A 14,805-nucleotide genomic window follows, 5' to 3' on the forward strand; every position below is an offset into this window, starting at 1 on the left:
GATAAAATGTGCAGGAATTAAAGGCTTGATTACAAAAAAAAATGGTTTGACTGAAAAGTATAGTCTAATCCTAAAAACAGGGAAGCCTCTTTACACCATTTTGGTTGCTGTTTTGGCAATTTTATTTAGTGTTTTTGAAACTGTAAGTGGAATAGTAAGAACTAGGTCTGAAAACATCAGTAGTTCCAGAATGTTTTAATTCAGACGAGTTAATTTTTTTAATTTTAACTGGCTCATGCATTAGCAGCGCCAAGTAAACATAAAAAGGTACTTGGGGATTTTTCATTCTTTCTGCTTTCTGACTGAAATCTACTAATTCTGACACCTCTGTTATAAATAAACAGTTTGTAACATTTCAAAATAATAATACAATTTTTTTAAAAATGGGGAATTTTTTAATTGTGAGTAAAATACCAAACTAGAGCACTTTCTGCTGCTCTGTCACTACTTAGTTTATTTATTTCTCTAGAAATAAAAGACCCTAAAGTTACCAAAAAGAATGTTGCAAACTCTTCTTTTTAATAACACTCTAACTTAGTAACTGCATATGCACAAGGAGCTGGCATCACTACTATACATATCACTAGATAATTATGTTTGTTTAACAAACTTATAAAAGTTTTATTTTCCCTTCAGAAAATATTTTGTTTCTTTTCTGTTTAGAGGCAGCTTGGTAAAACAGCTAATTCCTAAGATTTCTTAGTAGTGTGTACTGCATAACATACACATTATCTATGATCTTGAGTGATGAATAAAGTATACTGATCTATTCCATATTCTTTATAGCAATTAAAACAGAGCAAACTAGCCTTAGTTAAGGTGTAATCCTTGGCTTTGAAAACACTAATTTCTGATCCTTATTATGTCAGATTCTTAATTTGTTAATGAGAATAGTAATTGCCACATCACACTGTTGTGAAGCTAAATATGATAAACGTGATGTGCTCAGCTACTGTAGTGAAGAAAAATAATAAGGGCACTACTCTTTAAAGGACAAACAGATGAGTTCATACATGTTAAAGGAGTGGTCTTAGGGCCTTTGAGTGTTTTCTTCAAGATACAGAACAATATTTACTGTTTAAAAATTTTCCCTTTAAGAGAATTTACACTTGTGTCACTTTTTCCTCTTTAGGAAAGCTGTTCTCATTTAGTGGCTTCTACTCCAAAATTATATTCAAAGAAAGTTATCTGTAGGAGAATCCACTAGAGCTATGAAACAAAATACAGCGACACCTGTGCTTGTGCCTGACCTGTGTGCACAGGGGCTTTATGAAGACCACTAGTTTCAGCAGGAGTCAGATTGGACCCTATAGGCCCAACCATTTGGATCAGTGAAATAATACTTTTTTTTTTTTCATCAATAGCATGTTTCTTCTAGGTGTGGTGAGAGGAACACAAGACACCTAGGTACTAAATGCAATATCCCCTCTGCTGCAAATGAATAAAGTTCACTGAAACAAACTATTCTTGTATGCTTTCTTTCTTGCTTATGCTTTTGTTGGCTCTTTTCAGCCAGTGGACAGTTTTGTATGTTGTGATGTTACTTTTCCTATCAATTCATTTACTCTAGATTCTGAGGAGAATTGCTAAAGAACTTTGGAATCTTCAGATATACAACAAAGATTAAAACCTTACCTGTTCGATCAGTGGGACTATTGTGACCAACTTTGGCAAGGCATGGAGTTCATCCAATGCAGTAAGAATAAAAATATCCTTCTGTATGCATCTTATTGATTACCTTTTGTTGGCCTTTTTGCCAAAAGTTACAGGAGTACAGGGAAAAAGCAAGAAAAAATTTTTAAAAATTATAGAAATGGTGTGTGTGGGGGGGGTAAACAAGACTAAGGAGCAAGAAAGGAGCCTCAGCTGCAGGGAATAACAACTTCAATATTGCTAAGATCAACTGCATTTTCCACTACTGTGGTTTTAAAAAGCAGATATAGTTTTGAAATGATCCTTTATCAAAAACAGAACTGCAAAATATTTTTTGTGTACATCAGTAAACATATATTTAAGAGAAAAAACCCACAAGCTACAAGGTATGAATGAGAAAAAACTCATAGTCAACTTCTGTGACATTTGACATCACATAAACCCCCCCAAACTCTGGTTTACTAAATTCATACCGCAAACCCACCTAAAAGAGAATGTTGTAGCTTTAATGAAATGCATTTACAAGCTTAGGAACTAATAGTGTCCTATTCCAAAAATCTACAAAACAAGACAAATTGAGAGTAGGCAAACTTTTTCTGCTATATACTGCAGGTAACTATAATAATTGACAAAAGCAAATATTCTATTGTCTGCAGAAATCGTTGGACAACAACATAATACAACAGAAAAGAAAACCTCAAAGTGCATTGGAAATGGCAAATTCAGGCTATAGTTTTTCTGGTCTTTTTATTCAGAAGTTGAAGTGATTTTTTGGTTTACAATGACATACAGAACTGAAGAAATGTTCATCTATAAAATATAATTCTTGTGCAAAATAATAATATGTAAATAAAATAACTAAAGGCACTTCCACTTTTTAAAATGCAGGATTAATCGAGTCTGTAAAATAAGCGCCTATGTCGAGGAAGTGCATGTTGATCTCCAACTATCATTTTCTATCAGAGTCCAAAAAACTGAGGCAAAGGCAAGGATGACACAAGGCCATAGGAAAACCTAGTCGCACACTTCATTTAAGCACTTTACCCCCGCATCTACACAGCTTTGTTACAAAGAGCATCCATCCGTCCCACAGGTCCCGGACTTTCTGCCGCCCCCGGCCGCTGGTAACCGCTTGCCATCGGTGCGGCCGCAGTCGACAGCGGCTCCGGGTAGGGCTCAGCTCCCGGGCCCGCCCGCAGGGAGCCTGCTCAAGGCGGTGGCTGCCACCGGACAGAGCCCAGAGCAGCCCCCTCGGGGTCTGCCGGTCGCGGGTGGGACCCCCAGCCGAGAGCGGCGGCCCGGGATGCTGCTGCTGCTCGCCCTCCCACACCTTCGCACTGGCACCCTCGCGACTCGGGTTTCCTACTCTCCCTTTCCGCCAGACCCAAGTGCAGGAGTTTCCCCCGGACAAGTGCAGCCACATGCGGGACCACCCCCTCAACAGCTCCACGCCGGGACAGAGGCGCGGGCCGGGTCGGGACGAGCGCGGCGCCCCCACTTTCCCAACCAAGCGCAACTTCGCAGGGCGGCGGCGGGCGGGCCCGGCCCAGCCCGCCCCCCACGGCCGGGCCTCTCCCGGCCCTCCCGCGAGCGAGGGGCCACCATGTGCATCCCCCACCCCGCGCTTCCCTCCCTCCCTCCCCTTCCCCACCGCCTGCGCAGGCAGGATGCGCGCGGCACCGCCATCCCCCGGCGGGAGCCGTGCGCGGTGCGGTGCGGTAGGGCGGGCGCCCCGCTCCCCCGCCGCGGCCCGGCCCCAGCGGAACGGCGGAGACAAAGTTTGCGGCGGTGTCGGCGGTGCCCGTGCAGCGCGGGGCAGGCCGGGGGAGCGGCGGCTCGGTGCATGCCTGGTGCGTGGATGAATCGCAGCAGGCGGCGGCGGGCGGGGGCGGGGGCCGCGGCCGGCGATTGGGCGGCGCGGCGCTCGGAAGCACTTTGTTTTCTATTCTAATGAGGGCGGAGCGGGGCTTGTGGATATTTACGTTGAGGCGGGAGCCGCCGCCCTTCATTCACCCACATGGTCCCCGAGCTTGGTCGCTCCTGCCGCCGGGACCTGCCTTCGCGCCACTTCCCTCCCCCTCCCCCGCCTCCCACCCCCCATCCGCCCCGCCGAGGAGCGGAGCGGCTCCTCTCCGCCGGGCCGGCCACGCCGCGCCGGGGCCGCGGGAGGAGGAGAAGGAGGAGGAGGGAAGATGGTGGCGGCGGCCGCTGGCTGGTGAGTGTCGCTGCCGCGCGCGTGTCGCTGACAGGAAACCTGTTGTGAGGCGGCGGCGGCCGCTCGGCGCGGGGGGCGAGCCCGGGGAGGCAGCGCGGGGACGGGGGGCGGGCGGGCGGCGCGGGGGGTGCTGGCGCGGCCGCAGCGAGTGGCCGGGGCGGCAGGAGGAGGTGTAGGTGGGTGGCGGGGGGAGCCGGGAGCAGGGCGCATGGCAGCGGCCGCCGCGGCGGCGGCGCCTCCCGAGCTCGCACACGGGGCGGGAGGGGCTGGAATGAGGGAGATTTGAAAAAGCGTGCGCGCCGCTCGCCGCTGCAGTGAGTCCCGCCGCCCCCTTCCCGCCCCCCCACCCCCTCCCGCCGCGCTCCGGGCCTGGGGCGCCTCGCCGGGCCGGGGCGGCGCGGGGAGCGGCCGAGCCCCCGGGGCGGGCAGGGCAGGGCAGGGCGGCGTGCGCGGCACAATGGCAGCGGCGGACGGGGGTGGGCGCGGACGGGGGTTCTGCCCCCGCGGGCCGTGGGGGGAAGGCCCGTCCGGGAAAGTTTGCGCTGTGCACGGCGCGGCTGCGGGGGGGAGCTGGCGGCGCCAGAACAAAGCCGCACGTGGGGCAGAGGCCGCGGCGGCGGCGCGGGGGCTCCGCTCGCCGCCCACGCCCAGCTCGGGGAACGGCAGCGGCGGTAAAAGAGGCGGCGGGCGGGGAGGGACGGAGGGGAGGGCGCGGGCCGCGTGGGGGCTCTCGGGGAGTTCCCAGCGAAGGCGCTTTGTGCACCGTCGCCCCCCCGGGAGAGGTGGCGCGGGGCCCCAGGGAGGGGGCAGCGCCGCGGGCTGCGAGCGCGTCCCGGGCCCCTCCGCATGGGCTTTTGTTCGCCGGAGGGGCGGGGGCGGCGGGCCCTCCTCTTCCCCCCCCACCCCCCCTTTCCCGGTACCCCCCCTTTCCCTGCCGGAGCGCAAGGCCTCCCGCCTCTCCCGGGCAGGCGGGCAGAGGACAGCGGACAGGCCCCGCACCGCCGCCGCCGTTCGGGAGCCGCGAGCTTCATTACGAAATCGGCGCGGCGGCGGCAGCTGCGGGGCCTCGGCGGCGCCATGTTGCTGGGAAGGGGGAGGAGGCGGGGGACATGGCGGCGGCTGCGTGCTGGGGCCGATTGTTCCCTGTTAGGCCCGGAGCCGCGTGTGGGCAGCGGAGGCCCGGGGAGCCGCTTCCCATCTCCCCGCCGCGGCCCCTTCCCCGTGCGGGCGGCCCCCGGGAGCGGGCGGGCGCGGCCTTTTGGCGTGGCTCGGGCTGCGGGGCTCGGCGGGGCCCGGGCGGGCGGGGGGGGCGTCACGCCGTAGCCGGGCTGTGACCTCCGCGCCGCCGCGGCGGCGCCCCCTGGCGGTCGGCCCTGTGTTCTCGGCGGAGCACGTGCTGCGCTGTGCGCGAGCGGGAGCGGGCCCGGCCCGGGCACGGCGGCTCCGCCGCCCCCGGCCCGGCCCTCGCGAGGGGGCCGCGCGGAAGGGCTCCCGCCGGGGCGCAGCGGGGAGCGACTTCGCGGGAAAAGGGGTGAGCCCGCGTGCGGGATGTCGCACGAGGCGGTTCGTGGCCGCCTGAGGGGCTGCGGAGCGTTTCCCGCCCTGCTGGGGGGTGGAGTGGGGACGGGGAGCCCTGGGTTGTGGAACTTGCCTGCTCCTCGGTGACTTTGTTCGCTCCTCTGCGATAAAAAGCAGATAACTCGGTGGTTTTTTTCGCAGTATCGACATGTGCAGCAGGACATAATGAAGCTTTATGTGGATGTTGCAGCAGTGCGTGGAGGAAGTTCCTTTTAACGGATGATGGTAAGTTTTTATTTTATTTTATTGGAATATCGAGGCATAACCAGTTCTTTTGAGGCTCAGGCTTAGACTTCAGTGAGGACCACTAAATTCCAAAGAGTTCCTTGGGATTGGAGGTATGTATAGCAGTCCACAGTTTCACTCATTTAGAGGAGAATAGTGCAAGTTTCTCAAGCACTCATTTGTTCAACTAAAGCAGCTGGACAATGAGAAAGTTTTAAAAACGTTTAAATTTGATATTTGGGATTTTTTTTTTTCTTTGATTAAAGGTCCTTTTTCAGTCAGTCTAGCAGAAGTTTTATTGTAGTTTCAAAGTACTGTATTAAGCTAGCTATAAGTATCAGGCAAGGGAGACTATGTTTACATGTTCTTTCAAGTCCATATTCCTATTGAAGAAAGAATAAAATGTTTTTTTCAAATTTTGAGTATAGCACTGTCCTGCTTTACTGAACCTCAGGTCTTTAACAAGTAGCTGTAATTTGGTTGTGGTAGTATATTTTACGACCATCATTAGTAGCTGTTTTCTGTTGTTCGATAGTCTAATCTAAATACCACAATAGGAATTGTAATTTGAGACAGGGTATCTGTGGCAGTGGTAGCAAATATTCTAACTGGACAGCAAAGAGTGTAATTGGAAAACTTAGAAGGCCACTTGGCATTTCATAAGATGCTTTCTGGACTTCAGAAAGCTGGTGGTATTATGTGTTCAATCTAATTTTAAAATTCCTGGTGTCCTGGAAATGCATAAACTTTGTTTAAATACTTATTGGCCTTATAATTTGTTTTATTTTAATTGAGAGAGTTGGTGGAAGCTCTTAGCAAATTTCAGATTTGTCAATGAAAACTCAGTTACTTTTACCTCCCCAAAAGTATGGGAGAAGCATTTAACTAATTTTCACACTTGAGCTCTTCTGCTGTCAGTCAGCATTTTGATACTCCTGGTATCGCTTATGAGTGTCCTGGATTGGGCTGATGGGCTGCTTGAGCTTACTCTGAAGGAGGTCTTTAGCCAAGAAGTGCAAATATTTGTTCCAAAGCTTGCAATTCTAATCCTGATCAAAGACTCACTTTGTTCTTTTCTTTCAGCAGGTACAAGGTAGACAACGTATCTTGAATTGCTAAAAAAACGCTGTTTGCGTCAGAGTAATGTCAAAGTGCTTACAGTGCAGGTAGTGATATATAGAACCTACTGCAGTGAAGGCACTTGTAGCATTATGTTGACAACTGCCTCAGGAGATCTCGCAGGACTTCAGAGAACGGAAAGGTACAGTGTGGTGCTGTCAAGTGCTTTTTGTACTAAGGTGCATCTAGTGCAGATAGTGAAGTAGATTAGCATCTACTGCCCTAAGTGCTCCTTCTGGCATAAGAAGTTATGTCTTCATCCAGTCACTCAGGTTAAGACTGTAGATGTTCCAGTAGTTTTCTGTTAGTTTTGCATAGTTGCACTACAAGAAGAGAGTGGTTGTGCAAATCTATGCAAAGCTGATGGTGGCCTGTTATAATCTACATCAAGAAGTTGGAACGCTTTCTGCTGGTTATGGGATATTTTGTGGCCTTCCTTATTTTAACAGCAGTCTAGTGAATGACAGCTCTTGTAGCACTAAAGTGCTTATAGTGCAGGTAGTGTTCACTAATCTACTGCATTATAAGCACTTAAAGTACTGCTAGCTGTAGAACTACATGTTGTGTCATACAATTTATTTGTTGTTTAATTGAACACTGTTCTCTGGTTAGTTTTGCAGGTTTGCATCCAGCTGTATGATACTCTGCTGTGCAAATCCATGCAAAACTGACTGTGGCAGTGACAAGTCAGTCAGTGAGTGTGGAAAAATTATACCCCTTTCTACACAGGTTGGGATCAGTTGCAATGCTGTGTATGTCTGTGGTATTGCACTTGTCCCGGCCTGTTGAGGTTGGTGGGGATAGAGGCTGAAACACCTTTGTAGCTTTAAGGAATTTCTCCTTCACTGATCCGTGAAACTTAAAATTTCTAAGTTTCTTGAAAAAATGTCATGTAATTCTCTGTGTAACCAGACTTTCATTTTTTTGTATCTGGCTTCTTTTTTGTATATATTGTATTTGTCGCTGACAGTATGTATTTCTGAAATTCTTAATTGTGGATTATTTTTCTTTAAGGTTATTATTACTTTTCTATTAAACTGAGGTGGATGCTTGTTTACAGTTTCCTCATGAATTTGTTGGGAAGAAATGGATCTTGGGTATCAGAAAATCTGGATGAAAGTTCTATTCTAACTTGTTTGCTGTAAGCTTGCTTTGTAAATTTGAATTACATGAAAGATTCAGCAGCATTCTTTTGTAATGCTTCTTATCATATTGCAACTCTCTATGTTCTAAATGATAGTAGAGTGCATTTTTAGCCTTAGTTCTTCCATCCAGAATTTGTCAAATTCAAGAGTAATAAATGAGATTACAGGTAGAGCTTTAATCATTCGTTGGCTATGAAGTTTTTAATAGTCAGGTGTCAGCTTCTTGTGGAGTATCTACATTCATGGTTAGTGTAACAGTGGCCAACTCATAACCTTTTGAGTGAATTACTTAGCGTGTGATGCATAGCAATGATATAAAACATCTCTTGAGCCTCCTGAAGAATTTATCTGAAGCAAAACTGATCCAAATAACTGCTTCAGAGAAACTGAGATTGGTTGGGGAAGACATGGTAAGGAACAGTCACTAAAATGTGCAAGTGGAACATTCAGCCCATCTTGCTTTTTTTTGAATGACTGCACTTTAGTAATCTACACTTGTAGCTCAAACATTAATGGGTTTAGTTCTAAAACAGGCTTCCAGAGGACTAATGCCTTAAATTCAAAACACTCATATTGCTTCTTAAAGCTGCCAGACCCTATATAGTACTCTAAAGCAAAGTAGAGTTCCTTTGTGGTAGGAAAATTAAGAATATTTGGGTCAATGCTGCCCTTGATGTTCGTGCTTCAAATTAAAATGGAATACAAAGCTCAGTGGGTCATTCATGAGAGTGTTGAACACTATATTGCAATGCTGTCTTGCAACATTACTCTGTCCTCTAGCAAGATGTTGAAAGTTCTTAAATGGCTTTGGCATCTTTGGGTTTCTTTCTGAAGTAGCCAAGCCAACTTAAGCTTTTACTACATGCTGCTCGGTTTCTGCCCCTTTTTCTTTCTGTCTGTTTCTGTAGAATGTATAGCTCAGATAGGTTTCTTGTACAAAATATTCTTTTCCCAAGCTTAAAATTTTCTTCTTAGTCTTGTTGGTTAGAGAAAGCTTGTGTGTCCATGAAGTCAGCAGATAAAGAAAACTGTCTTGTCCTGATTTCTGTATGATAAGTGTCTGGTGATGGCAGGTTTAACTCTTTTGAGTGTAAAAGCAGCATTATTAAAAAAGTTAAAATTCAGGAAGCATTTTAATATCTGATCATATTTATGCTGCCATGTAAGTATCAAGTTTTGAAATGTCTGAAGATGTATATTACAGTTTTAACACTGCAACTTGTTTAAACCAAGTGCTTGCACAAGCGGTTTTTGTGCCCATGGAATCTTAAATTGTGTATCAGGTATGTTGCAGTGTATGTAGTTTTAATATCAAACCATGTGACATTTGTAAGGGTTTCCATTAACTTCATTGTTTAATTGCCTGGACTTTTAATTCAGTTATTTACTGCAAAGTAAATAACTTTTACATGGTGCAAGTCTGAGAAATTATTTTGTAACAGTCATACAGCAGTTTAAAGACATGGTAAGCTCTGCCTTAGTTAAGGAGCAATTACAGCACTGCTTTTGTAAGATCAGTCTTACTTGCATGCTTTCAATACAGTATTGGCTTATTGATTGTATAACTTAGGTTATCAGAAGTTTCAAGTTGGTCACATGCTGTTTTTGGAAAATAACCTGTAATACTTTATAGTCTGTTTCATCTAATTCAAATGCATCAGTAGTGTTCTCATGGATATGTAATCAATGGATATAGTCCTGTCTTAGTCCTGTTTTACATCTAGTTCTGTGTATATTGTTGGGTTTTTTTCAGTCCTTTGAGTGTTTCCTCAAATAATTGTTAACTGTGTATGTTGGTTTCAGTGTAGCTAAGACACTAAACTAGTTGACAGAAGACTGAAGAGATAGAAGTAATGCTGCTGAGTTCAGCTGGTTTTACTGAAATAAGTTGAGCCTTACCACTGATGTTGGTGTAGCAGATCTGACTAGAAAGGAGTGGTTAGATAGCTAAAACAAGTGCCAGTTATTTAATCCTTCAGAAATAGGAAGAGGCATTTTCTGCAGCTGTATTTAGCTTTGTTAAAACTGTCACATGTATGGAAGGCATATTTTTACTGGCTTTGATACAGGTAATCATTTTTCAAGTGAACTGCTATGAATTAGTCTGAGACACAGGAGCTTCTGGGAGATTGGTGCTAATAAGCCTGCGTGGATTTTTAGGAATTGTTTAAAGTGACATAATTTTTCTCAAGTGTATTATTCAGGAAGGGCATAGCTTAGTCTGTCTTGCTAAACAAAAAGTAAGAAATTCCAAGCAGTATTAATACTTCCCTGTAGTTCTGGTATAGCACAGTTAGCCTTATAAGGAAAACCTTGTCTGTTAACTGTAGAAAACTCTATACTCTTAAAATCTGGAAGCATGCTGGGAAATGAGCATTTTTTTTACTGATTTGACACTGGATGATGCTGAAAAGCCAGCTCAGTTCTTTAGAATTGACTTTCTTGTGCTGACTTCAGAATACCAAATCAACTAGTGAGATGACTGTCCGGAACAGGCATTTCGAGTAATAGCTTGTTCATAGGCATTAAATGAACAGGACTAGAAGAGAACATCTCCTGCTGTGCTGACACAGAGTTGGATCTCTCACACATAGCTGAGATGCTACCATGAGAAAACAAATGCAAGACTACCATGTTCTGCAGTACATCCATTGTATTTGTATAGTTCATAAGTGGTCTTGTCTACAAAGTCTTACTTGGTAAAGACCACAGCTTGCTTCACATCTGGGACTCGCTGGGCTTTGTTTCCACACCACCTCTTTCTTCCTTTATCCCTCCCTCCCCCAGTCACTAAACTAGAATTCATTCCCTGGAACCTTTTCTGTGTCTGGTTCTAGTAGCATTGGATGAATAGGCAAATAGCATTCAGTATATAAACCACAGAAATGTCATGGGTACAGGAGATTAAGCAAGTGAACCTTAAGTAATGGACTGCATCATGTTGTGATTCTGCTCTGAAGAGTAAATTTCTGGTAATTCTCTTTTGTGTCACCTTTTTGAATGATGTCTAAAGGAGAAGACACTGGGGAGAAAATAAATGTGTTGTTAAAAGAATTCTCTACTTTTACTATATCGTATTCTTTCTGATGGGTTATCTGCTACACTTTTATATCAGTACAACATCTGTCTTCATTGATAATGGTCAGCAGGAGAAGAAGCTGTTAATTTGGTACATGAGAATTGTCAGTCTGGAATCAGTGAGGCTAGGCATGAGTTTCCAGCCTGCCATTGTTGCATTCTACAGGTTCTGAAATTTGGAAGGCCATTTTTAACAGGGCAAACAAACAGTGCTGCATGTATTAGTCTTTACAGTGATACAAGGCTGTTAATTGCTACAGCCAGTGGGATTCCTGGCTGGAGGAAAACTGACTAGGGGCCCTGTGAGTAAAGACTGCGAGTTGTTAAATGGATCTTTTCTGAGTTTGGATTTTTCCACCTCTATAAGGAAGTCAAAACTACTGAAGTTATTATAGTGTTTCATTCTTAGTGTTAAATAAAACTTAGTTTTACCTAGTTGCCCATTTAACGGATGAGCAATCCTGCTAATTTAGTCTCATTTTGGGCTTTATGTGTTCGGTTTTAGGGTGGTTTTGTTTATTGGGGCGTGGGGGTGTTAGAGTTTGTTCATTGCATTTAACTCAGTAGGCTGACATGATACACGAGTAATTCTAGTCTGAAGTGTCCAAATACAGAATGCTTGGTTAAAAACTTTTCAGGCTCTCTGGTAATGGATCAGGTTCTTTACATGGGTAGCGAACTACAGACAAAGCTGTAAATGCAAATAGTTGTGATTTGGGTGTCATTTTGTGACCCAAGGAGATTAGCACTTAAAGGACTGATTCCTTGAAGCATCACAGATTATACCAGGTTTAGGCATCCGCTTCAGCTGACAGAAGGGATCTCCTCAGTTAATTTAAGGAAAAAAATAATGTGGCCAAAATGCTTTGCATGGAACGGGACGTTTACGCAAGTTTGGTGAACTCAGCTGAGATTTTCGTTATTGTTTGCTGGGCTAGCTGATAATTGCAAGCTATCAATATGTAGTCTTGAGTTAACGGAGCAACGTTTGGAAAAGTCTGTGATGAGTGCTTGAGTGCTGTACAAATTATCTATATTGTGGTCACTGCAAAATGTGTCTGATCTAGTGATTTGAGTTAAAAGAAAAGGGTTTTCAGGAATCTGACCTGGAGGTAAGTGGTGGCTGGTCATGTCCCAGTTGTAGTACAGATATGTGGGCCTGTTTCCTCTTAGAAACTGTGATATTCCGTGGGAGGTGGAAGGTGATCAAGGTTGTGATTAAAGGTAGGGAAGATGAAAAAGATGGGAAAAGAAAGAGTAGAAAGCTCAGTTAAGGCAGGAGACTAGTATAACTTTGGTTACTTAATCTGTTTTGTATGCCTTGTATGCTGCTGTGACTGACAAGAATTTTGGAGCAACTGTCCTGCTGTGGGGCATGTCAGCAGTTGGGATAGAAATGGTCTGGAATTTAACAATGGATAAGACGTACAACAATAAGAAATCCTTTGGGTGACATGTTATAGAATATTTAAAAGATTCCAGATACCCACATCTTATAAGTGCATTTATGGCAATCCTTTTCCCTGCTATAGAAAAAATTAATTAGTTCCTGCTTAGTGTACTTGGTGCAGAGAGAAATCTGCTTCTACTGTTGTAGAGGACTGGCACTTTTCTAGTCACTTCTCTAATTCTTTAACTGTCCTCTCCACAGATGTAAAATACGAGCACTTAGGAAGTACTGAGTGACTAGTCAGTCGTTTTGATATGTGTGTATAATTTTATCTTCTCACCCCATGATAATTTGGCAGAGGTCCATGTTTTATCTGTGAAACAACTCTGTAGCTTATGAATATTGCTGTAATACTTGGAAATACAAGATATTTATGTGTTAAACCCTGTAAGAACCCTGAGTTCAAGTTTTTATTTATTACTTTAACTTTCTTAGTAGTTTTTGAAGGACCAAAAAAATGCTATGTCTTGAAGCTTATTTTTTCTACAATCAGACTTTTTGGAAATTGGTACTACTAGGTGGCTGATCAGTTTTTTTCTGATTGGTAAAAACGTTGAAATGAAAGGTTTTGTGATGAAACAAGAACAGTGTAGGGATAACTTTCTTGACTGCAGAAAAGAGTGTCAGTGTAATAATCTCTGCTAATGGGGTTTTAATTTAGGTAAAATCCTGTCTAGCAAAAGCTTTTGAAAAACATGCTGATGGAACAGTGATTCCTAGATTTTTTTGACTATATGTGGGGTTAAGCTTTGTGGTTGTATTTTGTTAAATAGTTCCAGTGAGATACTGCAGTTCTGGGCTGTAGTTTTGTGCATCAGTATTATCAGATGAAGCATAACAGCAAGTAATGAGCATTTATATGTGTGTATCAAAACAACTGGTGCACTTCAAGTCATGAATCTCTTTGAAATTGCATTATGCTTATATTCTCAAGGATTGTGGAGGAAATAGTCTTTGTTATTATTTAGTGTTAAGAAGTGCTCCCTTTCAGCCATCACATGGAAATTCTGCGAGTCCTTGTTGCACTACACAGGGTGGTTAACTTTCATAAGCAAGTTGTGCTCTCTGAACTGCTCAGTTCATAGTTTAGTTCCAGTTTGAATGTCCTACAGGTGGTTTTTAATGTTCTGTACATGACCAAATTTTGTGCTCCTTGTATTTGTCAGCATCTTCTGGTAGAGCCCTGATTTTGGACTAACAGATACCTGGTGTTTCTAAAAGTGTTGGACTGGATTTTTGTGCAGGTGAGTATGCTGTAAGAACTGGTTAGGTGTTGGAAATCCCAAATACTTTTACAGACATAATTGCAAGAATGAACGTAGAGTATTTTATAGTGGATTACGCTTAAGAAACATACGAGAGGTTCTTGGAGTATTTTCAACAGTCAGCCTATAAGCTTGGCACACTTAAGACCTTGGGGAAAACAGACTAGAGGTGCTAAAAAAAAAAATTGGCTCTTCATTCTTTCCCAGTCTCTGTGCTTTAATAGCTGGGTGCCCAGGGCCATTCAGAGAAGTAGTTCTTTTCTGTTCTCCCGATTCACGAGTCTCCATTTGCAGAAACTCACTGATCCCAGGTTAAAATCCAAATGGTTGAGTTATTAATACATCCTAGCAGGTAGCATTTGAGAGGTTGCTTTAGCAGGGTAGTGAAAGCAGGTTTTGCTCAGAGAGACTGCACTAGCAATCTGTAGTAATACGGGTTATCCACAGAGATCAGTGCAAACAAAAGTGAGCATGTTCTTTGTCTGACCAGGTCTGAGTCAGCTTCTGTTTGAAGCTGTATTCTGAATTAGGAAGATTCTTTATTTCCTAGCAACTTGCATCTAAGGATTGTAATAATCACTTTGACAACAGATGTTCACTTGTTGGTATCTACTATTCAAAGTTATTTTTGTCCCTTTTTAAAGTTTGTTTATTAAATTGAACCAATAATGGAACACTCAGTCAGTAGAAAGATGTAGTTATACATGAATTTAAATATATACTGCACTTGGAATTTGGAGGGGAAAACCACATTTACTTATACCATATTTTTATGTGACTATTGTGTTTCTCAACAGGAGGTTAAGGTGGATGGAGGTTAAAACTAAAGAGTAGAGTAGGAGAGGAAAGGGTAGCAAAATCTTTCCTGGAAGAGAACCTTGTATGCTGGGGAGGCTAGAACTGTGCTTTCTCCAAGAAAGCCTAGAAAATAAAGTAAACTGCTTGGAGTGATAGTGTTTTGCCACTCTTGGGCTCATAAAACTGCAGTAGTTGTATTTGTTGCCAACTTAGTTTCATGATTTATTTTTTGTGCTTTTTATTTAGTGTTTCTGGGTTTGTGTTTTTTTTTGTTTGTTT

At 44.3% G+C, this 14,805-nt stretch overlaps 1 long non-coding RNA gene across 1 annotated transcript; it reads left to right on the forward strand.

Moving 5' to 3' along the window:
- Positions 1 to 5,441: 5,441 nt before the first annotated feature.
- Positions 5,442 to 14,567, forward strand: LOC108509227. Its single transcript, XR_001878594.1, has 3 exons — positions 5,442 to 5,671; positions 6,755 to 6,932; positions 13,630 to 14,567. It is a non-coding gene; the product is annotated as an uncharacterized LOC108509227 (long non-coding RNA).
- The last annotated feature ends 238 nt before the right edge of the window (positions 14,568 to 14,805 follow it).

Source organism: Lepidothrix coronata, unplaced genomic scaffold (genome assembly GCF_001604755.1).
Source record: "Lepidothrix coronata isolate B3197 unplaced genomic scaffold, Lepidothrix_coronata-1.0 Scaffold346, whole genome shotgun sequence".
NCBI classification, from domain to species: Eukaryota; Metazoa; Chordata; class Aves; order Passeriformes; family Pipridae; genus Lepidothrix; species Lepidothrix coronata.